This window comes from Dendrobates tinctorius, unplaced genomic scaffold (genome assembly GCF_039654945.1).
Source record: "Dendrobates tinctorius isolate UK_male_01 unplaced genomic scaffold, ASM3965494v1 ptg000171l, whole genome shotgun sequence".
NCBI lineage: Eukaryota > Metazoa > Chordata > Amphibia > Anura > Dendrobatidae > Dendrobates > Dendrobates tinctorius.
In genome coordinates this window covers 14,999,836-15,015,042 of record NW_027361838.1, presented here as the reverse complement: position 1 = coordinate 15,015,042, position 15,207 = coordinate 14,999,836, and positions in this window count along the sequence as shown.

The window sequence follows — 15,207 nt, the reverse complement described above, 5'->3', positions numbered from 1 at the left end:
TCCTGAGAAATCCATGTTTTTCTTATATTTAAATGAGCTGTTTATGACTGGGTCGGTCACTGATCTGCCTCCAGAGCTTTTAAATGAAAGAATGGGGAAGTACTGTTTGAGCGAAGTAACATAGGACAGTAGAACTGAACTTTTTTCTCCTTACAGACTTGGTACAGGTCTGGCTGTGAGCTGGAAGCTGAGAGGAACCTGCAGATGTCAGTTATCACACACAGCTCTGCAGTGACATCAGGAGAGTAGAGAGCAGTCATTAGACATCACACTGGTAACATACCCTTTTATTAAAAACTAGCTGAAGAGCCCGGCGCTGCTCGGGCATAGTAACTAACTGTGGTTATAGCAAATTATAATTATCCTCCATCCCATAGTCCCGTGCCCATATACCCATCATACATATCCTCCATCCCATAGTCGAGTGCCCATATACCCATCACACATCCTCCATCCCATAGTCCCATGCCCATATACCCATCATAAATATTCGCCATCCCATAGACGAGTGCCCATATACCCATCACACATCCTTCATCTCATAGTCCCGTGCCCATATATCCATTATACATATCCTCCATCCCATAGTCCTGTGCCCATATACCCATCACACATCCTCCATCCCATAGTCCCATGCCCATATACCCATCATACATATTCGCCATCCCATAGACGAGTGCCCATATACCCATCACACATCCTTCATCTCATAGTCCCGTGCCCGTATACCCGTCATACATATCCTCCATCCCATAGTCCCGTGCCCGTATACCCGTCATACATATCCTCCATCTCATAGTCCAGTGCCCATATACCCATCACACATCCTCCATCCCATAGTCCAGTGCCCATATACCCATCACACATCCTTCATCCCATAGTCCTGTGCCCATATACCCGTCATACATATCCTCCATCCCATAGTCCAGTGCCCATATACCCATCACACATCCTCCATCCCATAGTCAACCATTATGACATCATAATTTTGTGGCTGTAGCTGCGACAGTGCGGATGCCTATCCCGGACATACACACACATACATACACACCCACATTGAGCTTTATATATTAGATAAGCCCTGGAGGCAGATTCTTATGCAGATCATTGTCCAGCCCATAGCCTCAAACAGCTCATGTACATATAAGAAAATTGTGCTATCAAGTTGTCATTTTTTTGGCTTCTTGTGACCTTACATGCCTATATAGATTTCTTGGGAGGGTGGATCCTGCTGACAGATTCCCTGAGAGATAAGAGTTAGCAGTCTCAGATGCATTCTTTTTCTAAATATAACTGATTAACCAAAACGGCCTCAAGTGTCTCTATTGTCTGACTATTAAGTATTGTTTGAACTTCTAAATTTAGGGATCCCAGTATGCAGACCAGGACCCCACAATGCTCCACGACCCTCCGTTCTGTGAAATAGATCTTTCTGTATGCAACAACTCAGTGTTGCCTCATACTTAAGATGCTACCAAGCAGTAACATCATTAAAGTTGTAACCCTTTAGTAACTGCTTATTAAAGCACGTGGTAGTTCAGGGTTAATGCTAAGAGCAAGATATTGCTCTCTTACTTGAAAGGTTGTGGAAGTATGCGAGGTCCCACATTCTAGAAGTTTGTGCCTGATTTGCTAGAAAGTCGAATTCTTTACAGGTAGTGAAAGAAGAAATCCCAGCACTCAAGTGTTGAATAATGCTCTTTGTTTTAGTCCAATACATGGATTTCCATGTATTGGAATAAATGAGCATTATTCAAATGACTGTCAGGATTTCTTCTTTCACTACTACACCTCTCCACGTGCACTACGATCAGACAGCATACCGACCATCCCACTTGAGTTCTTTACAGGGACACTTGGGAATTCTTTTGTTAATAGGTGTTATTTAGAAAACTATTCCGGGTCTGACCTTAAAGAAAAAGAGCAGCACCAGACTAGTTATATGTACTCTTTAATTTACTCTGGCATTCTCGTTCTTGAGATTGGTGAAGATCCACAAATCAGTTTTACCTACCATCAGTCAGTAAATTAGCATCTATCCACTTGGGAATAGCCATTTAAAGGGAATCGGTCAATAAGTTTAACCTCCTCCCTCCCCTACCCTCAAAACCGTTTATATGTGCATGTAGCCCAGTGAAAGATGAACTCGTTGGTACCTTTTTATATTGTCATTCCATTACCTGAATCTTGGTTAATCGCCTGGTTTTGCATTATGTCACTGAGTTGTCTAGTACATTAGACGAGAGAAAGCACTTATCGAAACTCTACTTCATTGGTTATTAACTTTCTTGTCGCCTCCAGCTGTCTGAGAATGGCTGACTTTGCCTCTGATGTCAGGTGCTGGCCAGGAAATCACACGTTTGCGCAGGTCAGCGGTGTCCTTGTTTCACCACCCTTCTAAGGGCTCAAGCTCCATCGTTATGTGATGCATGCAAAGTAGGAGACTGAAATGTGTCACCTCAGTCGGTCAAGTTACTTTGCAGAAACAAGGACACTGGTGTTTGGGGAAAGTCAAACTTACTGACACATTGCATTCAAGTGGTAACATTAAAGCATACATAAATAAAGTGTAAGGGCGCAGACACAGCCATATTTCTCCTGCGAGGATCTCATTACAGTTCACGGACTGGCCCGACACCTCTCTCCTAACCTGAGCGTGACAGTGTGATGTATTTCTATGCAGCTGTCACGGTACAGTCAGGGGAATCGACTTTCAGTCCGAGGATTGCGATGCGTTCCTTGCATGAGAAATACAGCCATCTGTCTGCGCCCTTTAAATTCAAATATACAGTTGTAAGTATTGGATGATCACTCTGAAAGTTCATTGTTATTTGTTTACAGGATGCTTGTAACAGTAAAGTCATAATGGATGTAGCATGCTTATAATAACTGCGGAGTAGTGGCATGTTGAATATTGTCTCTATTGCCTAATTTAAAGATTATTTTTCCCAAGGCAAATATGTCATGAATATTGATTGGATATATCATAATTATTGGAGGCTAAAGGGTAGGGTCTAGGGTCTTTGTTCTGTCTAGATAACAGGGCTTCAGGATCCCTGTCTCTGGAAAGGTAATATTCAATTTAAACTTATAGGACATAGAGAAACAGTCGATACATAAATGCATGCAGCATACATTATCAATAGATTTTATTACTGTTGAGGCTGGTATACTTTAAGAATCCGCATCAGAATAATTTTTGAACGTTTTAGTGAGCAGCTATTAAAATTATTAGAGATCTGTTTATTAATGTATTGTCAAATTTGGCAAAAAATTTGCTTTAATAAATTTTATTAAAACTGCATTTATTCATACTACAGATTACTTATAGCCATACATTTTCATTAATTTACAATAAAATTTTTAAACCAGTGAAAAATAATTTCTACCAGGTTTAAGCATGCAGTTTTGGATTCCTATCAGAACACCGTAGAACCCAAACGAATGTTTAAAAAGCCTTATACTAGGGTAGTTATAGTGTATGTAATATTAGGCACATTCAATTTAGGGAGTGACATTTGAACTTGTGCAGATCTTTTTGTGAGCAGGCCATCCCTGACCACAGTCCATAGTCTAACCGCCAAAATGAGTGTGATGAAATACACCGTTAACAGGGTTGTTCACTTCAAATACGTTTTCTTTAGGTAAGATATAAAAACTTTACAACTTAATGATATATGTGTTCATACAGGTGTTTCGATTTTCAGATATCACCGAGGTCCCTGGAGCTTCACTTCTGGCTTGTAATGCGCGTAGGAGTTTCAAAGAGTGTCAGTAAGTTTTTAGTGCTGTATGTGAAGGCACTTGGCTGACCATTTTAATAGATAAGCCAGGCCCCTTCTGTGTCACAACGAATGCACAGAGAGGGGTGATGGCTTAGCTATTGAAATGATTCATAGTCCCTTTCAAAGGCAGCACTGATGATCTGTGAAATTGGAAAAGCTCTCCTGTATCAAGTACAATCCAGAATTGAAGCGTCAGGTTCCCTGCTGATCTCTGAAGTTCTAGATGCCATTGAAAATGCAAATATATTATTAATTCATGGATATTTATATTTCTATGGCTAACTTTCCATGATGTGGATCTGGTGTTTCAGCTATGTAGTTTTATATGTATAAAACGTTGCATATTACAATTCCATCAGATTGGAAGAGAGTAATGCACTTTTTAGCGTATGCGCACGTTAAATATTTGCAGCAAAAATTTCTGCCCCATTTCTGCATCTCTTGGCAGGAAAACCGCAAGTAAAATAGGTGCATTTTTACTTCATATTTTGACATGCTGCAGATTTAAACCTGAACCAAATCTGCAAGGAAATAATAAGCAACATGTGCATGAGACTTCAGGAATCTCATTCACTTTGCTGGCACTAGGAAATCCTTCAAGTTTTATGACAAATCTGCACAGAAAAAAAGCGACAAAACTGCAACGTATGCACAGACCCTCTTGTGGTGTTCACATGATGCAGATTTTCTGCACCCATTAAGGAAAATGAGTTGCTTGCATTTTTTCAAAAATACGCAGCATAAAAACTAATTGTGGTAATATAGCCTGAAACAGTTTTTATAAAGTTAGTGTTCCTCACCCCGTCCCTACTCATTAGGTAATCATGAAAGTTTAATTACAATTAAATATTTTCCTTTCGTCTAGCTCTGGCTGCGTCCTATAGCCAGACGTGTTTTATATATGATAAATCTCGTGTCCACAGGGGTATTTAACTGTGTCTGCAATGCATTTTTTTTAAATCCACAGCATATCAATTTCTTTTGCAGTTCATTTTTGCATTGTTTGTGGATTTTCCCCACAGACGTGAATGAGATACGGAAAATCCACCTAAAAAAGCTCATGTGTATTAGGTTTTTGCAGAGGAAATTCAGTTGGAATCAATGTAATTGTCACGTGACTATAAGTTTTACTAAAGCTCTGCAAACAGTAAGTTTCCAAAACAAATTTGTGTTAATTAAAACTTGACATACCAAAAAGGAATAACATTCAGGCTATGTGCCCACGTTGCAGAAATGCTGTGGAATTTTCCGCAACTCCCTGCTGCATGTAAAACACATGCGGAATTCGTCTGCGTTTTCCCACAAAACACTAGTGTTTTGCAAGCGCTTTTAGATTGCAGATTGCTAGCGCTTTCCAAGCGATTTGAAGCATCGCTTGGAAAGTGATTGACAGGTCGGTCACACTTGTCAAGCATAGTGCTTAATAGCTGTCTACAAATATCTCAAGGGCTGTCACATTGTAGAAGGATCATCTTTATTCTCATTTGCACAAGGAAAGACTAGTAGCAATGGGATGAAACTGAATGGGAGGAGACACAGATTAGACATTAGAAAAAACTTTTTGACAGTTAGTGATCAATGAGTGGAACAGGCTGCCACGAGAGGTAGTGAGTTCTCCTTCAATAGAAGTCTCCAAACAGAGGCTGGACAGACATCTGTCTGGGATGATTTAGCGAATCCTGCTTTGAGCAGGGGGTTGGACCAGATGGCCTAGAAGGTCCCTTCCAACTCTACGATTCTAAGTGTGACCAACTTTTTACTACTCATGCTGCCTATGCAGCATTAGTAGTAAAAGATAAAAAGTAAAAAATAATTAAGAAATAATAGGGATATACTCACCTTCTGTTGGCCCCCGACCCTCAGCGACGCTGCTGGCAAGCTCCGTTCCCAGGGATGCATTGCGAGAATCACCTCAGATGACGTAGCGATCACGCGACCGTGACGTCATCTGGGGTGATGCGCTCAATACATCCCTGGGAGCGGAAGATGCTGGCAGCATGGCTGAGCGGCGGGGGCACTTCGGGGGGCCATCGGAGGGTGAGTATATCCTGAATTTTTTTTTTTTTTTTTTTTTTCTATTTTTTTTTTTTTTTTTTTTACATTTATTTATTTTTTTAAATTTTATTTTTTTACAGTGATATGGTACCCAGGGCATGGAGGAGAGTCTCCTCTCCCCAGAGCCTGGGTACCATCTGCACATGAAGCACTCACTTTACGCATGGAGGGCATAGCCACATGCGTAAAGTGAGCGTTTCAATGCAATCCTATGGCGGCGGAATCACCCAATTCTGCAGCAATAATGAACATGCTGCGGATTTTACCGCTATACGATTCCGCAGCGGTAAAATCCGCAGCATGGGCACGGCCACTGTGGAATCCCATAGGATTGCAAGGGGGTGCGTTTTATTAGCCTTTATTAAGCGTTTCTGCTGCGGCGGAAACGCATAGACGCAACTTGGGCACACAGCCTCTTTTTAGATTAAAAGCAATAAATAGCATGTAAAAAGAAGGAATTACAATTTCAATGAAAAATATGAACAGCAAAATTTAGCTAGGTATCCTCCTAGTTGAATTAATTTTTTTTTTTTTTTTTTTTTATTCATTTTCGTTTTTTACTGAAGCAGACTAGACATTTTATCTATGTAGCAATGGGTCACTTCAGAGCAGATGAAACTCTGATGGAATATTAAAGTCCAAAAAATTTCTTCCATGTTTCATGCACTTTAGGCCACGTTGAGTGTTTGGTCAGTATTTTTCATCAGTGTTTGTAAGTCAAACCCAGGAGTGGGTGATAAATGGAGAAGTGGTGACGTGTTTCTATTATACTTTTCCTCTGACTGGTTTTGGCTTACAAATACAGAGGTAAAATACTGACCAAAGACTGAACGTATGAAATTGGCCTTTAACTGATCCCCATATATTCTAATTGCCTGATCTGATCCACATAATAGGATCACAATAGTTCATGCTGTGAGTCGCACAGATCTCAATTTGGGATCTGTGATTAACTGTTTTTCAACGCATATATTCTACTCTATGGGGCCAAGTGCTATCCAATGGAAAAAATAGGACAGCCTAAGATGTGACACAGATGTATAAATGCACCTAGTTTTACAACAAAAAACTGGGAAAACGTATTGACTCGAGTATAAGCCGGGTATGCATTGTCCCATCATCCGTATCCTGGTATGCACGGCCTCCTCATCCCTATCCTGGTATGCAGGGCCTCTTCATCCCTATCCTATTTTGCATGGCCCCCTCATCCATATCCTGGTATATATGGGCCCCCTCATTAATATCTAGGTATATATGGTCCCCTCGTCCCTTTCCTGGTCTGCACGGGCTCCTCGTCCCTTTCCTGGTCTGCACGGGCTCCTCGTCCCTTTCCTGGTCTGCACAGGCCCCCATCAGAAAAACATAAAAAAATAAGAAACCATCTTACTTACGTCCCTACGTCCCCTTTCAGTGTCTTGTATCGGTGCCAGCAACTGCAGCGCTGGGGTGATCACGTGTACCCACTACTTAAGGGAATGAATATTCGCCTATGGATGTTGAGCTCAGTGAATATTCATTCCCTTAAATAACGGGAACACGTGATTGCTTGTCATCTACAGGAAGCGGACGGCTGTTTCAAGTAATTTAATCAAACATATCATTTTGTCCCTTTACTATGTTTGGTATATTTTACAGTTGTGGCCAAAAGTATTGACACCCCTGCAATTCTGTCAGATAATACTCAGTTTCTTCCTGAAAATGATTGCAAACACAAATTCGTTGGTATTATCTTCATTTAATTTGTCTTAAATGAAAAAACACAAAAGAGAATGAAGCAAAAAGCAAAACATTGATCATTTCACACAAAACTCCAAAAATGGGCCAGACAAAAGTATTGGCACCCTCAGCCTAATACTTGGTTGCACAACCTTTAGCCAAAATAACTGCGACCAACCGCTTCCGGTAACCATCAATGAGTTTCTTACAATGCTGGAATTTTAGACCATTCCTCTTTGGCAAACTGCTCCAGGTCCCTGATATTTGAAGGGTGCCTTCTCCAAACTGCCATTTTTACATCTCTCCACAGCTGTTCTATGGGGTTCAGGTCTGGACTCATTGCTGGTCACCTTAGAAGTCTCCAGTGCTTTCTCTCAAACCATTTTCTAGTGCTTTTTGAAGTGTGTTTTGGGTCATTGTCCTACTGGAAGACCCATGATCTCTGAGGGAGACCCAGCTTTCTCACACTGGGCCCTACATTATGCTGCAAAATTTGTTGGTAGTCTTCAGACTTCATAATGCCATGCACACGGTCAAGCAGTCCAGAGGCAGCAAAGCAACCCCAAGACATCAGGGAACCTCCGCCATGTTTGACTGTAGGGACCGTGTTCTTTTCTTTGAATGCCTCTTTTTTTTTTTCTCCTGTAAACTCTATGTTGATGCCTTTGCCCAAAAAGCTCTATTTTTGTCTCATCTGACCAGAGAACATTCTTCCAAAATGTTTTAGGCTTTTTCAGGTAAGTTTTGGCAAACTCCAGTCTGGCTTTTTTATGTCTCGGGGTAAGAAGTGGGGTCTTCCTGGGTCTCCTACCATACAGTCCCTTTTCATTCAGACGCCGACGGATAGTACGGGTTGACACTGTTGTACCCTCGGACTGCAGGGCAGCTTGAACTTGTTTGGATGTTAGTCGAGGTTCTTTATCCAACATCCGCACAATCTTGCATTGAAATCTCTTGTCAATTTTTCTTTTCCGTCCACATCTAGGGAGGTTAGCCACAGTGCCATGGGCTTTAAACTTCTTGATGACACCGCACGGTAGACACAGGAACATTCAGGTCTTTGGAGATGGACTTGTAGCCTTGAGATTGCTCATGCTTCCTCACAATTTGGTTTCTCAAGTCCTCAGACAATTCTTTGGTCTTCTTTCTTTTCTCCATGCTCAATGTGGTACACACAAGGACACAGGACAGAGGTTGAGTCAACTTTAATCCATGTCAACTGGCTGCAAGTGTGATTTAGTTATTGCCAACACCTGTTAGGTAGCACAGGTAAGTTACAGGTGCTGTTAGTTACACAAGTTAGAGAAGCATCACATAATTTTTCGAACAGTGCCAATACTTTTGTCCACCCTCTTTTTTTTATGTTTGGTGTGGAATTATATCCAATTTGGCTTTGGGACAGTTCTTTTTGTGTTTTTTCATGTAAGACAAATTAAATGAAGATAATACCAAAGAATTTGTGTTTGCAATCATTTTCAGGAAGAAACTGAGTATTATCTGACAGAATTGCAGGGGTGTCAATACTTTTGGCCACAACTGTATGTTTAAACCTTATGTTCATCAAGTGCATTCGGATCCAAAAACTTTCATTTTCAACTGCGCGTATTTTAGCCAGCTCACTTCATTATTTCATAAAAATGAGATATATTTTATGCAAATCTAAATTATAAGCAACTAGTAAAAGTTTACATAATTGCAAATATTTCCTTTTTTTATGTAGCTGGAAGATTTTAGTGTATGCCTTTTGAGAGAGCATCCTTTGATATCTCATACATTTTCTAAGTAAAATATAAATCAAATTGGTTCATCTTTTGGGCATAGTCCTTTTCACACAATTACTTAAGCTAGCATTTAATATGATTTGGTTTAATCTACAGATGTCTGGTCGGTAACACTGGTGTAGTTCTAAAATAAAATAATTTTACATGTAAGAATTAAAATCTTCAAAGGCTGATATCTTCACAAGCTGGACACAATAAAATGCTTATATACAATTTTACTATGATGTTTGTTATAATTGTGATTTGTTAAGCCTTCTGAAAACAAGACAATTACCAGTTGATTTTTTTGTACTCCTGATTTAAAAAAAAAAAAAAAAAGGATACACCTGAACCTCTTGTTAGAGCTCTATAGATTTTCAGGTTCTAATGAACTGCGGGAGATCTGAGTATTGCATGCATAATAGAGGCACAAAAAAGCACCAAGTCTCAAAAGTATCCAAAGGTATTTCTAATTTGCGTGCATTTGTTTCTCACCCGTGTGTCACTTTCAGAATGGGCAACACATGAACCCATAGTTTAATCAACCTATTCACACATTAGTTCCATACATGTACTATTTTCATCAATATTTCAGGATCAAAATTATTGGTCTAAGTATTAGGGATTAGTTAAAAATGGAAAACATTTTTTTTCACAGATTTGTTGCTAAGTAATAATGAGAAGTTCAGAGAGTTTACCTCCTTTTGGGTTTTAAAAATGTATGGGGGAAAAAAGCAGAAGTGAAAAATTTCACATAGGACCCCAATGGTCCATTTTTTGAGGATGAAGAAAGTCTGATATGTGACTACTTTTAGGTTAAGGGTGGTGTTTAAGCTGCCAATACAGACTATAGTTATAAATAGATTTGGTTCTATTGTGTGTTTATATATGGAGCTGGATTAAGAAAAATTGAAAATTCGTGCATAAACATTCATCTTGGTAAATACAAGCTCAAAGTAACATGCTTTTGCAGAATTATATAGCATATAACTTGTGGTTCCATTTTGATATAGATGCTTTAAATTCCTTGTATATTTTCAAATAAAACTGCAAATGATTTGTGATTTGTCTGCTTATTTAGATTTTGTGGTACACATAATCTTAGAAAATTCTCTGTGTAAAGCTATTGTCTCATTATTTTTCTTGAGGATTACTTAACCCCTTAACGACTGCCTTTTAACGGCGGTAGTTAAGGGTACGTAAACCACAGCGCCGTTAATTAACGTCGCTGTGGAAAAAGTGTATAGCGCCCCCCCCCCCCCAGAATCGGATTTTCTCCAGGGTCTCGGCTGCCGGGGGTAGCCAAGACCCCAGAAAACATGATTCGAGTTGGTTTTTACCGACCCCAGTTTTGCGATTGCCATTATTAACCGTATAACGACTGCAAAAAAAAAGCTGCGATTTTGCATTTAATTTCTCCTCTGATGTGATCGCAAATCAGAGGAGAGAGAAATGGGGTCCCCGGTCCCCTCCCGGTGGTCCTTGTGCCCTCCTGCATTCTCTGTTGGGTGCCACGATCTTTGTCCGGGAAGAATATGTCGGGCAAATGCGCAGTGCGCCCGCCTAATCGGCCGGCAGATTCCATTCATTCAATGTACATTTTGATCACTATGATAAACCATATCACAGTGATCAAAATAAAGTAAATAACCCCCTTTATCACCCAATTAGTTTGGGAAATAAAGAAAATATATTTTCGGTTAGGGTTAGAATTAGGGATAGGATTGGGGTTAAGGTATTAGGGATGGGATTGAAGTTAGGGTTGGGATTAGGGTTAGGTGTGTGTTGGAGTTAGGGTTGAAGCTAGCATTGAGGGATTTACACTATTTAGGTACATCAGGGGGTCTCTAAACGTGACATGGTGCCACCATTGATTCCAGCCAATTTTGCTTTCAAAAAGTCAAATGGTGCTCCCGGCGTACTCAGGACAAATTGCACAACAACTTTTGTGGTCTAATTTCTCCTGTTACCCTTGGGAAAATAAAAAATAGCTGGCTAAAAAAAATCATTTTTGAGGAAAAAAGAATGATTTTTTTATTTTCACCCCTCTGCGTTATAAACGTATGTGAAGCACTTGGGGATTCAAACTGCTCACCACACATCTAGATAAGTTCCTTAAGGGGTCTAGTTTCCAAAATGGTGTCACTTGTTTTTTTTTTTTTCACTGTTTAGGCACATCATGGGCTCTCCAAACACGACATTGCGTCCATTCTCAATTCCAGCCAATTCTGCATTGAAAAAGTCAAACAGTGCTCCTTCCCTTCTGAGCTCTGCCGTGCACTCAAACTGTGGTTTACCCCCACATATGGGGTATGGGCGTACCTATGAGAAATTGCACAACAAATTTTGTGGTTTGTTTTCTCTTTTAACACTTGTGAAAATAAAAAAAAAATCAGTTCTGATGTAAATTTCTTGCGAAGAAAAGTTAAATGTTAATTTTTTTCCTTCCATATTGCTTCAGTTCCTGTGAAGCACGTAAAGGGTTAATAAACTTCTTGAATGGGGTTTTGAGCACCTTGAGGGGTCCAGTTTTTAGAATGGTGTCACTTTGGGGTATTTTCTGCCATGTACACTCCTCTCAAAATGACTTTAAATATGATGTGGTCCCTAAAAAAAAAAAAATGGTTTTGTAAAAATGAGAAATTGCTGGTCAACTTTTAACCCTTTTAACGTCTTTACAAAAGAATTTTTGATTCCAAAATTGTGCTGATGTAAATAGACATGTGGGAAATGTTATTTATTAAGAAAAATTTGTATGCTATATCTCTGATTTAAGGGTATAAACATTTAAAGTTTGAAAATTGCAAAATTTTCACCATATTTCCGTTTTTTCAGAAATAGACAGATCATATAGAAGAAATTTAAACACTATCATGAAGTAAAATGTCACGAAAAAACAGTCTCAGAATGAGCGGGATCCGTTAAAGCATTTCAGAGTTATAACCTCATAAAGTGACAGCGGTCAGAATTGTAAAAATTGGCCTTGTCCTTAAGCTGCAATTTGGCTCTGTCACTAAGGGGTTAAAGTAGCACTCCAGTACTTTTCTCCTTCGCCTCATTGGGGGACACAGATACTGTGGTGCATGCTTCTGCCGCTAGGAGGCTGACACTAAGTGAAAAAAAGAGATTAGCTCCTCCGTCGTATACGCCCTCGCCCCTATTGCGGGTGGATCTGTTTTTTGCTTAGTGTCCATGGAGGCGCACACGTCTGGTTTGCTCCAGACTTTTTCTTTTTCCGACTTCGAAGCGCGGCTAGGCCGTAGACCCGGAAGTACCGCCCCTAGACCGGTCGGACTGCGTTTCCACGGATGCAGAGCAAGCGATTATGCAAAGCTGGCGACTCCAAACGCGCCAAGGAGCCCTTTCCTGTGACTGAACCCACAATGCTGGTGTGGGCAGACCGCAGAGGACAAGGCTCGGGATTCCCGCTGTGCAGTGCCCGGAACCCGACGCCTAACAAAACCTCACTGTCCGTCCTCCCCTGCGACCAATCTGCCAAGCCCCCCAGAGTGGGCCCTATCACTGTCAGTTCATGCAATGGAGTCCCTTCAGGCCTCAGATGGGGGCAGGGACAGTGGCTCGCCGGCCTTAGACTGGACCTCCACCTCACAAGAGCCTCTCGCAAATCCTCACGGTGTCGCCCAGTCCATCCGGTGCCTTGGCATCCGTAAGTTCTGCTCGCTCCCCGTCACCAGTGGTTGATAGCAAGCAGACCTCAGAATTTCCCTATCAGTATGTCTTTGCTTGGGTTTCCTCCAGGTACTCCAGTTTCCTCCCACATTCCAAACACTGGGAGAGTTACCATAAACCTCCCTTGAGGGACTGATTGGAACTCCATCTTCTGTCCAGATTTTATCAGGCCAAGAAACCAATTTCCCACCATGTCTCTTCGAAGTGCTATGTCCCCTCTAGGTTTGCTGACGTCTTGCATTCCAGCAGTCTTGTGGGCCCAGTTCCATACTAAAGCCATAGAATGGGATGTGTTAAGTAACGACATTTCCCTTAAAAGGCACCAGGAAGGAAGGGTGGCGCTTTCCCCGTCATCAGGCAGTTCCTTCCTTGGTAGCTGGATTTCACTATTCTGTCGAAAATGGGAAAATGAGATCTCACAAGTGGTCACCACGGATGCAAGCCCCAGGGGTTGGGGGCCTCATCTAAAAGACATGGGAAACCTCGTCCCTTGACCAAATCTCTTGGATTTTCATCAAACCTGAATGAATTGCTTGCAGTTGAGTTAGCAGTAAGAATTCTTGTGTCCCTACAGGACCATCATGTCAGGATCTTCTCTGACAATCAGATGACAGTGGCCTACATCAACCACCGGGGGGAACCTGGTCCAGACCTTTAATGGAGGTGACAGATCGCTTAGTCCAACTAGCGGGAAGTCATCTTTTGTCTTTAACAGCTCTTCAGTATAAGAGGTAGCGAAAACAGGGCAGACCTGTTAGGCTGAGTGCAAACGGAGTTTTGAGCCCTGCCGATTTTTCCGTGCAGAATGGAAGAAAACCGCAGGTCAAATGACCTGCATTTTTCCTGCGGATTTCTTCCATTTTTCACGCGGTTTTCATGCGGTTTTTGTGCGGTTTTCCATTGCGGTCTTCCCCCTGCGGATTTGGTAACAGGGGAGATAGAAAACCGCACAAAAGAAGCAACATGCTGCGGATTTTGTACCGCAGGAAAACCGCGCGGAAAAATCCGCAGCGTCTGCACAGCGGTTTTTTTTTTTCATTCATTTTAAAGGTACTGTACATCACAATGCGGATATGCAACGTTTCTGCGCGGTAAAATCCGCTGCAGAAACGCTGCAAATCTGCATCGTGTGCACATGGCCTTAAGCTGCAATCAACTTGGGCAATGAGAGTGGGAGTTAACTCAGGCCATCTTCAGCCAGATATTGCAGATGTAGGGAGGTCTGGACACAGATCTTCTGCCACCAGGTTGAACAGGAAGGTGAAAAATTTCTGTTCTCTGAACCTCAAGTTCCCCAGGGGGTAGATGCCTTCTTCGTTCCATGGAAGTTCAACCCGACATAAGTTTTTCCTCCAATAACCCTGATCCTGCTTGCAGTAAGGAAGATCAGAGAGGACAAAGCAAGGTTTATCATTTGCACCCCTTTTAGCTAAGAATACCATGGTTCTCATGGTTGAGGACTGTGTCAATCACCGACCCATGGGTCCTCCTGAATGTTCCGGATCTCTCTCAGGGACCAATCTACCATCCACGAGAAAGCAGCCTTCATTTAACGGCATAGAATTTGAGAGCACAATAGAAAAGGGTTTCCCTCCCAATCTTGTCACCACCCTACTTCTAACTGCCTCGGGATCAATGATTGAAGATTGGGGCTCTAGTGGGTTGAGTTTCTGGAGTTTCTGCAGAAAGGTCTTGAAATAGGCCTATCCACTAGCACCTTCAAGGTCCAAGTGTCAGTTCTGGGGGTCCTGTATAACTGTGATCTGGCACAGAATTATTGGGTGTCTAGATTTATTAGGGCTTCAGCTAGATCCAGTCAGAGTAGCGCCATGGAATTTAAACCTAGCCTTAACAGGCATGACTGAGTCACCATTTGAGACCATTGATTTAGCATCTGTGAAAATTATTTTCCTTAACAACCCTTCTGATGGTTTTACCATCTGCCCGTAGGGTCAGTGACATTAAGGCACTTTCCAGAGTCCCACCATTCACTCAGTTTCTGGAAGACAGGGTAATTTTGAAACCAGCTCCATCCTACCTACTTAAAGTGGCATCCGGATTTGATACATTGCAGGAGAGAGTTCTTCCTTTTGCGCTAGCCCAAAGAATCAGAAGGAAGAGAAGCTTCATACTCTAGATGTTAGACGATGTCTACTAAAGTACCTCTGTTACAGACTACTGGAAAAGGGAAACAAAGAAAT